Raw genomic sequence first — 18,754 nt, 5'->3', positions numbered from 1 at the left:
ATTTACTGCTACTTGTTCAAGAAAGGCAAGAGGATGAGTTCATACGACTACGTCAAGGGACTATGAGTGTGGCGGAGTATGAGACACAGTTTACCAAATTCTCTCGTTTCGCTCTGGATTTAGTACCAACAGACCAAAAAAAAATTCGTCGGTCTGTCCAGGGCTTGAATGTGGAGATTCAAGAAGCACTGGCGGCTGCTCAATTGGAGACATATAGTCAAGCTATTGAAAAAGCACAAAGAATCGGGAATACTAAGAGTCAAGTAAAGGCTTTTCATAATAGGAAAAGAAGACAACCTAACACAAGTAATTATATTGAGGGACAGGGCTCAAGGAGCGAGCCACCATCTAAGATAGCTCGAGGAGTAGGTAGTCCACGACCAATAGGGATCCCGAATCAAGGAAATTTTGAGAAAAGTCAGGCAGGAAGGGAGACCCAGAGGGGTACCTCACGTGGAGGTCCGACATCAGGACCCAGAATGACATGTGGGTTTTGTGGGGCAGCTAACCACATGGAAGATAATTGTTGGAAGAAAGGGCAAGTTCGAAAATGCTACCGATGTGGTAGTGCTGAGCACCTGATTGCTTAGTGCCCTCACTTGCCAAAAGAAGGAAATTTGCTAAGGGCAGAAGGGAACACTTCTAAGCCGACCAATGCAGCGGGTAATCGACCGAAAGTGCCGGCAAGGACCTATGCAATAAGACATCAAGAGGTGACAAACCCATTGGCAATCATCGAAGGTACCCTCCCTACCTTCCATTGTGTTGAGGTTTCCTTCTATTCATTTTAAAAGATTACTACCATTAAGGCCGAGTACAATGGAATTATTATGTTGTTAAGATCTTATGGAATTCGATCTATGAGACGTTCAGCGTTCATTAAGAATGCGTAAAGACCATTGAGACTTTGAGATAAGGATTACACGGTTGGTTCTTGGATTGGAATACATAGAGTGACAAACTTTTGAGGTGAATTTTATTATCAATGATGAACTCGTTAATGCGGCATTAAAGTATTCTAACCCTTAGCTTGTGAAAAGATTAAGAAGATTTGACTTAAAGGTTGCAATTTCGAGGACGAAATTCTTTTAAGGAGGGGAGATTGTGATACACCAAATTTTTTTTTAGTCTCAAAGAGGATATTACGGTTTCTTTATTTTATTTTTGTTTTAAGGCATTGTTTTGTTTTAAAGACTAGAAACCCTACTTGTACTCAAAACCCTAGTTTTACTTGAGACCAACAGGTTTTTTTTTTAAATCTCTCATATTTTAATCGAAACCCTAATTTTAATCTATGGAGTTGTAAAATTCCTCTTATTTTTCTTAAAATTCCGTTTTACTTGGAATCCATTATCTTATAATAGCTATACTACTCATTTACATCCCCAATGGTTGGAATAAAGAATAGAATTACGAGTTTTCCCTTTTCATTCATCGTTAGGGTAAACTAAGGTTTTTACGTCTTTTCGTAGTGTGAGTAGTTGGTACGGAGTGTGTACTAAATTTGGTGATTAAGGGTGACTTTTAGATAAGAAAAAGTGTGTGATTAGAAGTAATAATAATAAGTTAGTGAATGGCAATTAAAACCCTAGTACGTGCTAGTTAAGGAAAAATGGTGTGTACCATTCACTACCGACTGAACACACCACTTGACCACCACTGTATTAACTTAGTATATATCATTGTTATTAGTGCTAAAATATCAGCCTTTTATCAGCTTTCGTTGGCCGAAAATATTGACCAAAATAAAAGGGAAAAGAAGAAAAATTTGAGATGGAATCTCACGGCGACACTTGGCGAAGATCAACCCAACTTTGGCCAAACTAAAATCCTACCTTCTTATCTCTATTTGAGCTTCATTTCATCCTCCTTTTCTATCATTGTGGCGAGAGCAAGAGAGAAAAAAAAGGCAAGAAACACTTCATTTCCATCTTGAGTTTTGGCATGATTTGAGTGAAATCTAAACTTCTAAACCAATTAAACTCTCCCTTTAGTACTTAGGCAGCTTTGTGTGGCAAAGTTTTGGAGGAAAGGTTGTTGTTCTCTCTTGCAAGCAGCCTTGGTGAGGTATTATGGTTTCCTATCCTTTTCTTGCACTTAATCTTGTTAAAGTTTAGTTAGAAGCTCTTAATCTTGCCTTATAACGGTTAATTGGTTAGTTTTGATTGATATGGTGGATTGTCGAACTAGGGTTTGAGTTGTTCAGTTGTGTTTAGTGTTGTTTATATAGCATATGATGTTGATACGCTTTGATAGGGACTTAGTGTGGTGATTTATGACATAAATGTGAATTTCAAGCATTGAATCTTCAATTCCAGAACTGTGAATCCAATCTATCCTGCTTTTGACCTGCTTCATTCGTCCATGTTAGAGGCTAAATCTGTGATGACCCCACCTCCTCCTAGGGCGTACCTTAGGGTTTAGCGGACCGCCTGGCCAACTCTCGACAGGACTCACTCACTTATTGATTGTGATACCCCGACTTTTAGGATAGTGTTTTTTTAGTCTCTAAGAGGTACCTGTGACGATCCCACCGTATCCAGAGGTGTACCAAAGGGCTTAGCGGATCGCCTACCTAGCTCGCGCTAGGATTTGATTCCAAAATGATAAAATAAATTTCACGCTAAAAGAAAATTCTATGTACACTATTACATCTTCAAAAGTTATGTAAACTATTACATCAAGCCATACATGCCACTAGTACTAGAAAGTAAACCCTAGAAAAAGCTGATAACTATAACCACCAGAACAAATATATACATCTTAAACAAAACAATGTCTTAAAATAAAAATAAACTAAAGAAACTGTAATATCTTCTTTGAGACTAAACAAAAATATTATCCTAAAAGTCGGGGTATTACAATGGTATCAGAGCCTTCCCCGCATCGGCCCCTGCTAAGGAAAACAAATAGAACGGGGTAAGCTATATACTTAGTGAATAATCAGGGGTAAAAATGTAAACTCATATCCAAATAAACAAGTAAAACAGGATATTTCACATCAATAACAGAAGGGTAACAGAATGGTAGGATAGGGGTGGCTCCAAAATCAGTTCAATTTCTCGAGCTTGAAAGCCGGTTGACACTCCGTCAACCAAAGTACTCATGGTCCGTAGACTCTGCTTACTTTTCCCGTTCACCTTATCAACTCTAGCTGGCCAGTTAACAGCACACAGTAGCTCGAGCGAAACAAAATCACTTAGCTTTAACAAAGAACGAAATCCCAAGGTTATCATGGAACTATCTTCGACCAAACCCTGGCTGGCTCGAATAGTTCGTCTATCCTTGGAATCGGGTTGGAACCAAGCCCTGAGATATCCAATCTCTCAATAGATGATATCTCTCAACAAAGTACTTACCCCAACAGCACACAGCAAAAAGGGGTTCAACTCATGTTATGTAATCACCCCCATCAGCACACAGCAAAAGGGTGATACTCAATATAACGCATGTATTCTTACATATGAAATCAAAACAAAGGATAGGGTTAGGTTGAATGAGATAAAGTACACCCTCGTCTAAGTACCCATTTAACATATACAAAGCACTTTAATAATTTCACATCAGTAAACTGTGAGGACCCGCAAATTTTCTACATTTTTTCCTCAAAAATGCCTTTTATTTGAAAATTATTATTTATTAAAGCTCTACTATCTAATTGTTCAACTATAAGTGCAGATGAACCTAGAAAATAGGGTTTTCCGCTTCGGTTTCATGACTTGAGCAAAATTAGGGTTTTTCGATTTTTCCGCCGGATGAATTTTCGGTACTGGCCGAGGATCAATTTGATGATTAAAAGTGACTTTTAAATGAGAAATAATATGTGAGTAGTAGCCATGAGATAAGGTTAGTAAATGGAAAGTAAAAACCCTAGTACGTGAGTTTTAAGAAAAACGGCGCGAACCGGCGGGTCCCGCGCACTACCGATTGAACCACCACTTGATCACCACTTTCTTGCCATACAAGTTTATCATTAATGGAGCAAAATATCTTCCCCCTCTTAGCCCTCCTATTGGCCGAAAATTAGAGGTTAGAAATGCAACAAGAGAGAGAAAAATTTGTGGTCAAGATTAGTCCAAGTGTTAGCCAAACTTGTGGCTAGAATTAATCCTTAGCTTTCCAACCTTCTTATAACACAAGCTTAGCTTAATTTCCTTCATTAATTCTGCATCTTGGCTGAAATAAGAGAGAGAGAGAGAGACAAAGAGAGTTCATCTCATTCTCCTTCATTTCTTCTCCAAATCTTGAAAAGTTTCTTCTATTCGCGCAAATCTACTCCGATTAAGTTGTTATCTAGCACAAAGGCTACCAACCGGTGTAATTTTCTTGAGGAACAAAGGCCTTGAACACTTGTTTCTAGTCTCCTTGGAAAGGTATACATGCTGGAACCTTGACTCTCCGATTAAATTCGCGATTAGTTGCTAAATATGTCACATATGGTTGAATTATTGAGGTATGTGGTGAAATAGAGGCTTGGGTCATGATTTTCCATTTTATTGGAATATTTTTCAGCTTTCCTATGATTTCTCTAGTGCTTAAAATTTGGGGCTTTGATGTTTAAAGTTTAATATGGGAAGTTAAGATGGTGAAGCAAGCCAAAAACAAAGAAGTTAGCAATTGATTATAAGAATTCCAGATTTCTGGAATTTCATGTTTCACTTCTGTCCGGTTTTGTAGCCTTATCTTAGAGGCCGAATTGGCCTTATGTCAAAGAAGGAAAGTTGTAGAGAATGGTGTTTTATAGGTGCCTATAAAATTTCAGCTCAATCGGAGCAACGTAGGATGTGAAAAGTCCAAAATACCCTCACTGTTTTAAAAATTTCCCAGCAGTCCGTTTCATCAGTTAAGTCCAGTTTATCACGTTTTTTGACTAGTATTCATTCTGATTTAGCTTTTTGCCAAAACATGAAAGTTGTATTATTCTGAATTATCTTTCAAATGCCTCTAAGAAAACCTGATTCGGACTTGTGTACTCTGAGATATGTCCATTACAGTGTAATGCATTTAAACAGCCGACGAATTGATTTCTAGTTTAGTAATTTGAGAATTTGACCAAGTTACATTAGAAACTGGACTAAGTGACCTTCATGAAAATTGTAGCCCTGTGTCTTAGCTTCGAAACGGCATAAGTTGCGTCTTAATCCGATAAGCGTAGCCTCGGATAAGTTATTTCCGCTTTCATACGTCAAATCTGTCTTTTGCTAAATTGAATTTCTGCACTTGTTATTTCTGTATTTCTTATTCTTATGATATTGTGAGCCTATGGAACGGCTCTTGACTTGAATTGCTTATGTGTGATGTTGGGTTGTGGTTGAGGAAAAATAATGAAACCAAAATGGCTGGAAAATTAGGTAAACACAAAGGGCATGCTGCCCAAATTTTCGCCCGAAAGCTAAGGTTTATTTGAACTTGTAAAATACTATGACCGTTTTTCCATCTTAAAAACATGATCCTTCTTCAATTGGAAACTCCAAATGTTTACTTACTCTTACCAAATAAAGAGGAGTAGTTTAGGATTTTCTTGAGTATTTTGTCCTCTCTTTTTCATGAATTTTATTAAGACAATTAGTCTATAATATCTACTTGAATATAAGATAAGTTTCAACCACATAAACGATTCCGAAAATGGTATTTCCTAGTCTATCTAGTTGGATTTTGATTTGTCTTTAGTTCAAGTGTTTCCATTAGAAAATTTTATAACCCTTTTGAGTTGGTTTTATGTGTGGTCTATGAAACCCTAGTTATTTTTATCCACGAGTCCAAATGTCCACGTTCCACTTTAAAGTCTTTTTATACGTTCTACTCATCATGCGACGAGTCTCTTTGATTGCACCTAATTGGTTGTGACAAATGAGTGGTAATATTCTTTTCATTTAATCTTAGGTTTTCTCGGAGACTAAAGATAATATCCGGAAGGATATTTTGCACGTTGTTGTGCGTAAATAGGTGAGTGTTCTATATACATTTTGTTCCTATGACTATGTGGATTGTTGGATCTATGTGGTTATTTGTGACTATTTGATTACATGTTACTTGTTTTCTATGATTTTTAAAATGAACTTTTGCTAGGTGAGTGTGTACTTTATCGCACTCGACCTAAATAAATATGAAATTTTCGGTGATTAAATGTTGAAATACTAGTTGCGCATGAATGTAAGCCTTTTGGCTGAACTGGGCCCTTGCCCTTGTTACCGGTCGTCTCGAGCCAGAAGCGGACTCGGTCGAGCGATTAGGAACCTGGGTGAATTTGGTATACTCGAGTATTACCTTGTAGACCGGCCATGTCCGGGTAGGTGGAGTCCGGCCAACGTCCGGATGGGTGGAGTCCGGCCAACGTCCGGAAAGGGATGAATGAACGAACGCAGGCACGAGGGTTTTACTTCTCAAAAAGGAAATTTTCAAATAATTGGAGGAATAAGGGGAAATGTCAGGGGAACGAACGAACGAACAAAGAGCTCCTTGGGAGCCCGTATCCTTTTAATGAATGCATTATCATTGCTTTATATTGGACATGTTTTCTGGATTAATTGTTATTACATGACTACTGTTCCTTGTTTAATTACTTGTTTATATATATAGAACCTCACTGGGCTTTTTAGCTCATACCACGTCAATTGTTTTCCTTAGCAGGGGAAGGCGAGCAAGGACGAGCGTTCGGTATAGTCTAGTTGATCTAATTCTTTGGCCTTGTAATGGTTCTCGCCCTAGTGCTTGGCACGGGCTGGTTGTATGAGGAATGAGAACCCTTGTATATTCGATGGTTGTACTTGAATGGTAAAAACTTTGAAGACTTTTGGTGTGTAGAAGTTTCTTATCTCTTACTTGAGCATCTATTGTCTATGGATGTATATACATGATTCGAGTTCCATAGTGAGTGAGTCCTGGCGAGAGCTGGGCAGGCGATCCGCCGAACCCTTTGGTACGCCTTAGGGGGAGGTGGGGTCGTCACATAAACAACCTAATTACTCACTCAAAATAGTGAGCACGCAAATCAAGGCACTTTATACGGGTCCACCGACTCCGTCCGGTCCGTCACTACCTCAATAAAAGGCTTGCAAAAGATATCCTTCATCTCTCCTTGTAAAATTTTAGCTCCCCAAGCTTCCTAAACTCTCCAATTAGAAGTTAATCGATTTAGTTTGCTTGATTCCTCACTCAAACAAACTGAGCTCAAGATGAAATGGAGTTTTCTTCTCTTGCTCTCTCTCTCCTTGAGGTTTGGCCAAGCTGATGGAATGGAGGAGAAAATGAAGCTTCAAGAAGGTTAATAAGATGGTAATTAGTTTAGGTCAAAGTTAGGAGAATGATCGCCAAGTGTCACCGCAAGATTCAATCTCAATTTTTTTCTTTTTCCTCCCTTTTCTTGATCAATATTTTCGGCCATCTTGAGCTGGATTAAGGGCTGATATTTTGCACTAATATCAATGATATTTTATGGTAAGAAAGTGATGGTCAAGTAGTGTGTTCAATCGGTAACAAATGGCACCCGTCGGTTCAACCCGATTTTTCTTATTTCGCACGTACTAGGGTTTTCACTTATCATTCACTAACTTATTATTATTACTTCTAATCACACACTTTATCTTATCTAGAACTCATTCTCAATCGCCAAATTTTGTGTGACGTAAAAAAAAAATTTTATTATTTTAAAATTCCATTTCCAGTTTATTTAAATATTTAATTGCTCATTTAATCCGAATATTATTTTTTAACCTCTTTAGACCTAATTACATGGATTTATAGTTTCGTTATATTTTTAAAGTGACTAGTTTCAAAATTTAATTTTTGGAAGCTCGTTAATTGAAAATAGTAAATACGCGATTGGAGTCAATAATCGATTCGAGAATACAATAAGCTTGGAAAATTAGAGGCTTGTAGGATGGACTTAAGATAGGTATTTTATGTTTAAATACTCAAGTGATAGTTATTAGTACTATCGTTATAAGAAATTCTTGGAGGTTTCGCTTTATCGCGCTTAATTTGGAGATACGCGTTTGTACACGCGCGATTTAATTGAGGGACTTTAGACCCTTATTTTGGAACAATTAAGAGTGAATAATATTAATATGAATATGAGTGCCTTAAAGGTTTAGTGCACTAGTGAAATAAACTCGAAAGGAATCGAGCACAAAACGCGCGCGTACGCGCACTATTGAAGAGTTGACTTTTGCACCAATTCTAGCCACACAAATAAAGCTTTCTTAGGAAGCCAAATTAGATCAAAACACTCTCTCTCTTCCTCACAAAGTGGCCGGTCATCAGATGCAAAAATAACCCAAGGAGTTCTTCATTTTTCATCCCAAAATCTTGTACAAATCATCTCCAATTCCTTTCAAATTTCACACACACATAGCTTAATACTTGGAGATCATCTTAAGCTACAAAAGGGGGGAGCTTTTCATGGTTTTCTTGAGCTAAGAGAGGGCCAAATTTCTGCCTTGTTCACCAACACAAGTAAGTGACGATCAATCCTCAAATTCTTGGCCTATGGAAGTTGATTTGCACTTATGAGCTTAGATATTCATGTGGGTGGCTTGTTATTGTTGGAAAATTTTGAATGTGGGCTCTATGAACTTCCACTCTCGGATTGATGGATGATGTGATGCTTGATGATGGATTTAATGTTGGTTTAGTGTTCAAATTGGTAGATTAATGGTGCATAGCTAGTATAAACTTCAAGGAGTGCATGGATGTAAAGTTTCCAATTTTGCCCCTGTTATAATCATGCCTCTTTTTGCGAATTCTTGAGGTTTTAATGGCTTGTATATGATTTTTATATGTTGTATAGATGGTGTATAAAGTTTCATCGAAAAATATTGAGGTTTGGTTGGTTCAAATGGATTAATCTCACAAAGCTAGCAAACCTGGAAAAATTTTCCCGTAATGCTCAAACAGCCTTCTTGTTTTGTCCATAACTCGTTGCTCCGACGTCGAAATCATGTGCTATCACTGGAATTTGAAACTAGACATTCCCAGCTTTCCAGCGGTATAAAATACAACCCCTAATTCCACCCGAGTATCCCGTATCAACCGTTTAAAGATGACTGTCCTGTTTCTCTGTTTTCCTGGAACGAAGTTCAGAAGCGGCAACTTGAGGCTCGAATTTGAGCTAGTTGTGTGCTGAATTTCAAAATGATTTCTTCTGTGAAATTATATTTTTGTGAATGTATTTTCCAACGCCATCAACCATGCTCAATTCCGAGTTGAATTGAGTTATTCGTAATCAAAATACGAAACCTGCCCTGTTCTTGAAAACCCTAAATTTTGGGCAGAATTGATGCTAGACTTGGTGTGGACTTGCCAATTGAATTTCTTGGAGTTAAAACACTTACCAAATGTACCATGAATATTCCTTAGGCTTTTTCTACACAAATAAACCATGTTTGAAGGATTTTCCTTGGCCAAATGTTTGGAATGGAAAACAAAAAAAAAGCTCAAGGTAGTTTTGCCTTAGGATTTTTTGAAACTTTGGTTGTTTGGTTGACTACATTCCCGAAGTTATTTTTTTATGAAATTTGATAGAGGGATACCCTTTATATAGGAATATTATATTGCTGAATTTGGTACCAATCCGAGTCCATTTCACTGCTCAACTAAATTACCAAAGTTCATGACTCGAGTTTGGAAAACCCTTGTTTCACAAGGAATTTTGGTAGCTTTGAGTTGCCGTATCTTAGTGCTCAAAACTCCGTTTCTCGTTTCGATTGTTTTGTTGTAAACTTGAATTTTAACTCTAATAGAGTTCCAAATTTGAGCAGCTAGTTCCAATCAAGTGAATTTTTCTGAATTTTCAAAATTGGCCAAAAACCAACTTAAATCTGCCTTATGAACCAAAACAGCGACTTTGAGCTCATTTTTGAATATTTTTCATTTGGAATATTAGAAAAGTGTATTCTAGGAACTTTTAGTACTTTGGAAGAAGTTTCCAACGGTACCAAGTTTTCCAATTTTTGACATGTGGAACATGAGATACGATTTTTCTAATGTATCGCATCGAAACTGAAAATTTCCGAATATCAAGGAAATGGAGTTTTTCGAGTACTCCTTATTCCTTCGATATTACTTGAACGTTTTATACTTGATTTCCAAGACGAAAACTAAATTTCTCTTGTAATTTGAAACCCCACTTGAGAGCCTTGATTTAGGATAAATAAGGCTCGTTTCACGAGACTTTCTAAGATTGTACTATGGTACGATCTTCTTTAATACCAGGGGTTTGTAAATGATAGTCTATTGTTAATTGCTCAGGCACACAAGAGGACTTTCAAGAGGATCCCATAGTAAACGCCTAAAGCTCCGAGGGACATTTCTTCCTCATTTCTTATATTGGTGAGTGTCAAGTGTATGAATACTTGATACAAATTTAATTGTTATGATTGTTTGGAGATTTTGAAAATGGAGGCGAGCGTGTACTTTACCGCACTCGTCCTCATTTGAAATGTATGACTCATGATTCAAATGAACCAAATGAATTATGACTTAATTGAATGAAATGAGATGATTGAATGATTGAATGAAATATAATGGTATGCTATGGCTGCATACGTCGTTGGAGTGAATCTCTTCGACTCTCAATTGTAAATGGGGACGCCCAAACTCATAGGTCGACCTTGGACTCGAGCTGGCATGGGCTTGGTCGGGAACCTTGGCGAGTCATGAGATAATGAAGCTCGACCTAATGAGAGGTTTTGTTTGGCATACTCGAGGAGTATCGCCTTATAAATGTCTAGCGGGTTCGGGAGGTGCACGGTGGACGGATGGAAGTAAGTGGTGATCTAAGGAATGGAAATACCGATCCGGTTGATGGAGTGTCATCGCGGGGAGGTATACGAATGACATTGGCAAAGCAAGTGGAAATTAGCTCCTAAGAGCTCCGATATCCTTGAATTGTTTCTACTTACTTTTCCGCTCGAATTGTTATTTATTGCAATATTGATACTTTATTTGTTAAATTGGGATTGCTACTTGAACAATGTGCTTGCATGTGTGTTCTTGGCCTCACGAGCGTTTTGCTCACCCTATAGATTTGTTTTCCTTAATAGGTTTGGGCTTGGAATGATGTTCGGAGGAATTTCTCTTTTGTGTACTCATGTAATAGGGTTCCAACTCTTTTATCTAGACTTTTGGATATTATATATTTTGGGTTGTATTATGGAAAACCGATATAAGAATTGGGTGATTGTTATAGATTGTTAAGCTTGAACGCTTTCACGCTATTTGTTTGTATATGTTTTAGTTATCGACTTCTAGTATCGTTATAAGTTTGAATAGAAATTGCTTGAGTCCTGGCGAGAGTTGCCCGCAGATAACCTTTGGTTCGCCTTAGGGAAAAGTGGGGGCGTCACAGTTGGTATCAGAGCGCTAGGTTAGAGATCTATATGGGAGACATATTAGATACTCTACCGTTAAGACCTGAGACCGGATAATTAAGTTATACCTTAAGAGGTATTTGGGGCATACTAGTGATTTGGTTAGGCATGCATAAACGACATCCGAACTAGATAGTGATTTAATTTCTAACTCGAAAAGTGCTATTATTTTGCAGGGATAGAAAACGGAAATAGAGTTCCGGCAGCTAACGGGAATGGCCATGCGAATGGTCATGTAGTGCCTCCTAAGCCTATTTACTATCGAGCGCTAGGTGGGGGAGCTCGAGTATGCTATTTCCCATCTGACAAACGTCCCCGATGTTCGTGTAGGTTGACCTTCGCCTACCCGAACCACCTCGTGCTTGCTTTGGACGACGAACGTCGTTAGTTAGTGGATCTTAACCGGGATTTACAGGCAGAGGTGGACGAGTTTAGACAAATGGTTAGCGCTTAGGGAGAGAGGATTGCTAAGCTCGAGGAGGTACTAGAGGGCGAGGTGGCCACATCTGCAGTGGTTCGTGAGGAGCTTTAGAGTGCTAGGGCTCGACTTACTAGGTTGAGAGAGGAGGTCCGTAGTCGGGCTTCCAACATCTTGACTGATGCTACTAGGCTAGTGGATGAGGCGATAGAGGGAGTCCAGAGCCCTGAGGAGGAGGAGGATCCTGAGGAGGAGATTCCACCCGGTAGTCCTACTGTGGACTAGGTCTAGATTGATTGACCTTTCTTTTGACCCTTTTAACTAGTACAGTTAGAATTAGCAGGGGTGATGCTAAGTGCTGAGGCCATTGTATTTTGTATGACTGTGTGGCTTACTTTTGAAGCACTTGCTTTTACTTTAGTCTTCTGTGACTAAAAGTACTGTTGTGGCACCTGTGTACTATATTTTTGTGACTACCCCATGACTTGCTAATTGTATGAACTTGATATGCTAATGAATGTAAATTATTGTTATTTTCAATATTTTCTTGATTGGTTCCTACTTTCTAATTTCCATTGTAGACACCAAAATTTTAGCTTTTATTTATTTAGGTGATTTTTGTTTATTTTATTATTATTATTATTATTTTGTTTTGTTTTGTTTTGTTTATTTTATCTTATTTTCATATTTTGTTAAGAAAATTGCTTTATTATTATTTAATTCATTGAAAGAAAAAAATCAAAGGGACAAGAACAAGACACATAAGCCTATTTTGGGGTTTGAAATCTTGGCCTTTCACTTAGGTTTAGTTTTTGGGGGGGCCTTTAAAATGCAAACAGTCGCAAGCCCAAGGGATGGAACAAAACCAAAAACGAAAATGGAGGATAATAGAGTTGGCGGCTAGGGTATTAGGAAAGAAGCCAAGCAAGAGAAAGAGAGCATCTAATGACGGCTGAAAAATCTGGAGAGAAAAAAGAACGGCTGACGGCGAAAAGGTGAGTGATAGGGAGGTGGTCGGAAAAGAAAAGAAAAGAAAAGACTAAGGGAGAGCCAAGGCAAGAGGAGAGGCTACGGGGACAAAACTAAAAAAGGGAAAAACAGAGAAGGCCGAGAGAGAAAAGGAGAAGAAGACAAGGAGAAACGGAGGAAAAAGAAAACGGAAGGGAAAAAAATGAGGGAGCGGCGGACGGATTGAAGACTGGAAAAGCTACGGGAAACTAAGGAAAAAGAATCAGAAAGAGGGGAGATTGGTGAAGAAAAAGACGGAGAGAAACAAAAAAAAAAGAGCAGAGAAAGGCAGGAAGCGGCTAGGGTTTGGTTTTGGCAGAAAGGCTTCGAGAGGGAAAAGGGTAACAACGAAGGGGGCTGAAGAGAAAGGAGGGGAGAGCTAGGGGGTGAAAGAAGGAGAGAGAGCTTCGGCAGTAGAAAAATTAGAGGGAAAAGAACAAAAACAGAGGAAAGAAACGGGCTATGGAAGGAGGGCTCTCGGCGAAAAGAAAAAACAAGCGGCCAGGAAAAAACAGAGCGAAGGAGGAAATGCTGGAATCCACCGCCTTTGCCTGCAAGAGCATTTCAGTCGACTTCAGCTGTGGGACGGCGAGCTCCGCCTCTGGAGCTTTCAATCTGGCACCACCTTGACCTTCATCATCAGTCCACCATGACCACGCCGACAGCCGCCAATCACCCTAAACCAAACCCTCCGATGCTCAGATCAACGGAACCGCCGCTGCTCATAGCCGCCACCACCGCGACCGGAGTCCACCGTCGCCGCCGCTCAAGCAAAAGCGCTGTGAGTTGTACTTTTTCTTTAAAAAAATTCAGTTCTAGTCAAGCTCTCAAAGCAGTCTACCGGGCCTTTATTTATTGCAATTTTTTCTGTCAATTGTTCATGATTTTGGATTGTGCGTGCTTTCTGTGTCAATTGGACCAGAGTCCTTTTTGTTTTGATAATTTTGGGGCCGGTTATAACATAAATTGAGTAAAGATTTGTTGGAATTTTTACATGCCCATTCCCTGTTTGTTAAAATGCCCAAGTGAAACTTCTACTTGAAGGATGATTGATTCGTATTTTGTGTGTAAGGAAAACAGATGTTTGGTCAGTTTAACGCTTGACAAAACCTGATAGTTGATGATCAGGGTAAAAAAAAAAAGAGAGTTTTGAGAATTCTTGATGTGTTGTTGTTTTTGTTTTGTATTCTTGCCAGTTTTCTTTTGCGTATAAACTTGAGCTGCATTGTGAGAGGAGGTTTGTGCGAGTTTATTCTTCTTTTGAGGATGATAGATAGTTGGATTTTTGATATTTTGTCCGAGAAAAAACTGAGATGATAACTGATGTAGAGCTCAGTGCAGAAGATGATTATTTTGTCCAAATTGCTGCTCGCGTTCTCGTTTTGCATCTTTTCGATGGTTTTCTGCAGTTTACATCTATGTTAAATTTTGGTGGTTAGAGTTGCAAGGCCTTGTTGTTTTGGTTTGGGTGTTCGATGTGTGATTGGATGTTGTTTGCATCTGGTGTGAATTTCATAAGAAGTATAGTTGCAGAAAACGTCTTGATGGCATGCTCTTCCATTTTTATTCTTTGATTGACATTCAAGTGTTGGTCTCCTACCTGTTGTGTTGCGTTTTGGAGCTTAATGGAATGGGTTAATGAATTTGATGATTTTGGTTTGAGATGGCCTAAGTTGCCTTGGTTGTACATGCTGTAAATTTGTAGAAATGAGTAATGAAGAAGAGTTTCTGTGAAGAAAAGGCTTTCTGCGAAGTATGAAGCATAATTTTTGAAAATTGTGATTTAACCCCTCAATTTCTGTCTAATTTTATTGTGGCCCAAAATCTGGAAAAATCGAATTAGTTTCGTCCTTTTAAGTTTAATCCTCTGTTTGCATGTTTTATGTGTGACTTGTTTTGATAGATTAATTTTGGAATTTAATGCATAATCAAAGCTTAGTAATTTTAGTTGGGTTTTTATCTTGTTGGGTTTAGTATTATGGTTTAGGTTGTGGGTCATAACATTTGTTTGGGTTTATAAAATGGGGTTTAATTCATTTTTGTTTGGGTTTCTGACTTAGGCTTAGGAGGTAACAGCCCATTCTTTTGGTTGGGTTTATTTTGTTGTACAGTATAGGCTAGCCCGTTTGTTTTGCTTGGGTCTCGGTTTGGGGCTAAGAGGGGTTTTGGCCCAAGAAATAAATGAAATGGCCCAATGGCCTATTTGGTTGAGAACCAGAAGATGAAATTGCAAATCAGTCCCTGCATTTTTAAATAATTATACTATGACTCTAAAAACTTTTAGGGTTAAATACTAAAAACCCCCCTGTGGTTTGCTTAATATTCACTTTACCTCCCTATGGTTTGGAAACCTACAATTTGACTCCCTGTCGTTTCAACTAAAGTGTATTTAACGGAATTTCTGTTAGATTTTCACTTTAGGTGAAACGACAGGGAGTTAAATTGTATATTTTCAAACCATAGGGAGGTAAAGTGTACATTTGACAAACCACAAGGGGGTTTTTGGTACTTAACCCAAAACCCTTATAGAGGGGCAATTTTGACATTTTCCTTTCAGACGTTAGTTTAGATGTTTTCCGTTGGACTTTTACTTTAGTTGAAATGACAGGGAGTCAAATTGTAGGTTTCCAAACCATAGGGAGGTAAAGTGAACATTAGGCAAACCATATGGGGGTTTTTGGTATTTAACCCAAACTTTTAATCTCTTTTGATTAGGTCCTTAATTTAATTACAAATGGGTCCCTAAACTTTATTTTTCTTTAATTTTGACCCCAAAACTTTGTTAATATTTGCAATCAAGTCTTTTATTCTTTTGACCTCTTGAATGTGGGTTGTTTATATGATTTAACTGATTCAATTTTACGATTCATTTTTATCTTTTATGATTGTTTGTTAATTAAAGTGGTGCCTTGACCATTTCTTTGTTTTTTGAGGGTAAATAAGAGAGTAATCTCATTTCATTAGGAGGTACACCCTAATCCCTTATTTCTTATTTTATTTGACTCTACGTGCCCTATGTGACTTTACATGTTTGATTGTATGCTTCTTGAATGTTTTTTATTCATTTCATTTATTTATTTATTTGCTTTGTATATTTACTTTAGTTCGATTTGATTATTTGAAAGGCAATTCAATGCCAAGGTTGTAACAGCCAGGTTATTAATTATTTTATTCCTTTTCCCCCTTATATTGTAGTAGGGCCTTCCTAATGTAATAGATAGGGCTTTCTTTGCTTTATTTGCCCTGTGTGATTTGCATGCTTACTTGCTATGTGTTACTGTTTCCCTAGGATTTAACATCTAGATATGCATGCCTATGTGTTATGTGAATTACGTGCTCACATGCTTACTTGCTTTAACTATGCCCATTTATTTGTGTGTATATGGTGAATGCAAATGTACGATATAACCGTGTCTAGTCCAATGCTAGTCATGGTTACTTATCCCCTCGAGCCCTCACAAGTCCAATGCTTGTGAGAGAGCGTTAGTAAAGGGCTAGTCCAATGCTAGACCCAATAGGGCCGCCCCTTCTCGCTAGTACATACTCGCATGCCTTCACTACATTTCATTCATTTTTCTTTTTAGTATTTCTCATTTTTACATGCTCCCCTAACCCTTTTCCTACACATTTAGGGTTGCATTCTCATTTTAGACTAGCTCATTTGCTTACATAGGTTAGGGAGTTACCCCTTGGATATGGGATATGGACGAGTTTGGCTTTTCTAACCTTAGCACGTTCGTATTCCCTCTATTAAAGGGAACATTGAAAGTCATGAGTGCAAGTCCCCCGCACCCATTATGATGCATTCCTTTAGGACATACACATTTATATATTATTATTTTCTTTACTTTTTCTTTCTTTCGAGTCTCATGACTTGCATTATTCGTGACTTCTTCGAAGAGTCCACATTGGGCATCACAATTAATGTGATTGGCATCAATTGAGTTTTGAAGAGAAATTTCGACCCCCGATACCCTCTTAGGTCTAGGGTTTACATTCATATAGTACATTCAAATGTGATAAATCTTTAAATTAAAATAAGAAAATCTTTGACTAAATCGCGCAACTAGCCTTGGTTAGGTTGGAAGGGTGCCTTGGATTTTTATCCTTGCCTTCCCTTTTTTCAAATGTGACTTCCGAATCTTTTTCTCTGATTTTCGTAGACTTGGAGTCGTTTAAAAAGGGTTTTTCTATTTTTTTCTTTAAAAATTCATTTTTAAGTGACTTGGTATACCTTAACTCTATACCAAGTGGCGACTCCATTTTTCATTTAAAAAAACCCTTTTCAAACTATATTTTGGGTCAAATCGTCGCATTTTCAAGTCCCATTTAGGCCCATGTTCTTCATTCTCTTTTCAAATCAAAAATTCATTTTCTAATCAAAAATTGAATCAAAAAGCCATTTTTCTAAATTCGTCTTTTATTTTTTCTTATTAAAAAATGGGGCGCGACATCCATTGCATAATTGATTTATTTCCTGCACTAGGCATGCTTAGGTTATGGAAGGACTAAGAAGTGGTCGAGGTCGTGGGTGAGGGCAGGCCCAACCTCAGAGTGATGACCAGGGATCGGCAACTGGACCGACCCAGGAACAGGAAAATATTGAGGGTAATCAAGTGGCTACTGCCATTAATAGGATGACTGATATCCTAGAGCGCTTAACTGATAGACAAGGTCTTGGACCGCTTAACCAACTTGGGGGTCAGGAAAGAGGAGAGGATAGAGCCTTAGAGAGGTTCTTAAAGTTCAATCCGCCTAAGTTTCTTGGAGAACCCGATCTGAAATAGCAGAGAATTGATTAGAGAGGATGACTAACATATTCACCGCCCTAGACTATACTGAGGATAGGCGAATAAATTTTGCTACTTTCCAATTTGAGGGAGTAGCTCGTGCTTGGTGGGATATGATAAAAGGAAAATGGGAGAGAGTTCAAACCCCTTGGACCTAGGAGAACTTCACGAGGGAATTTAATGAAAAGTTTCTTCCACCCTTGATTCAAGAAAAGAGAGAGGATGAATTTATCAAGTTGAAACAAGGAGTCCTTAGTGTGGCGGAGTATGAAGGGAAATTCACTAAACTTTCTAAGTACACTCCTGAACTAGTAGTCAATGAACGGAAGAGGATAACGCGGTTTATACAGGGGCTTAATGTGAAAATTCAGGAGGGTTTGGCCGCAACCCAAATTTTTACTTTTACTGAGGCTTTAGAGAAGGTACAAAGGGTTGAAAGTGCAAGACTGCAAGTGAGGGACTTTCACAATAGAAAGAGGAATTTTTCTAGCTCTACGTCTGGGCAGGCTAGTAAAAGTGCACAACCTTCTAAGACGGGAAGAGGAATGGGAGGAATAAGGACCACTGGAGCTTCTAGGGGAGTTTTATCCAAAGGAGGTCGCAGTGGACCGGCTCAAGCTAGAGGAGCGCCTTCTATTGGTTCGGCCGTGACTCTTTTAGTTTCTTGTGGGTAGTGTGGTAAATCCAACCACTGAAAATGACTGCTGGAGGAAATTGGGGAAATGTTTGTTTTGTGGTAGTGCTGAACATCAAGTCGCCAACTGTCCGAAATTACCAAAAACAGGAGGTAACCCTCAGAGACCAGAAAAGTCAAATTCTAAGCAGACTAGTGCAGGGGAAAGTCGACCAAAAGTACCGGCTAGGGTTTATGCACTGGATTATTAACAAATCCCTGAAGCGACTGAAGTGGTTGAAGGTACAATTCCAATCTTTCATCGTTTAGCTAGAGTTTTAATTGATCCAAGTGCAACACATTCTTTTGTAAACCCTAACTTCATGAGTGGGATAGAATTGAAGTCAGTTAAGTTACTGTATGATTTGGAGGTTAAAACACCTACTGGGGATCAAAGTTTAATTGCTAACCTGGTGTATAAAGACTGTGAAGTTTGTGTTGGGGAGAGGAAATTATTGGCCGACCTGATAAGTGTGACGGCCCCACCTCTCCCTAG

This window comes from Coffea arabica, chromosome 6c, assembly GCF_036785885.1.
Source record: "Coffea arabica cultivar ET-39 chromosome 6c, Coffea Arabica ET-39 HiFi, whole genome shotgun sequence".
Taxonomy (NCBI): Eukaryota; Viridiplantae; Streptophyta; class Magnoliopsida; order Gentianales; family Rubiaceae; genus Coffea; species Coffea arabica.
The sequence above is the reverse complement of the archived record's forward strand: the minus strand, read 5'-3'. Positions refer to the sequence as shown.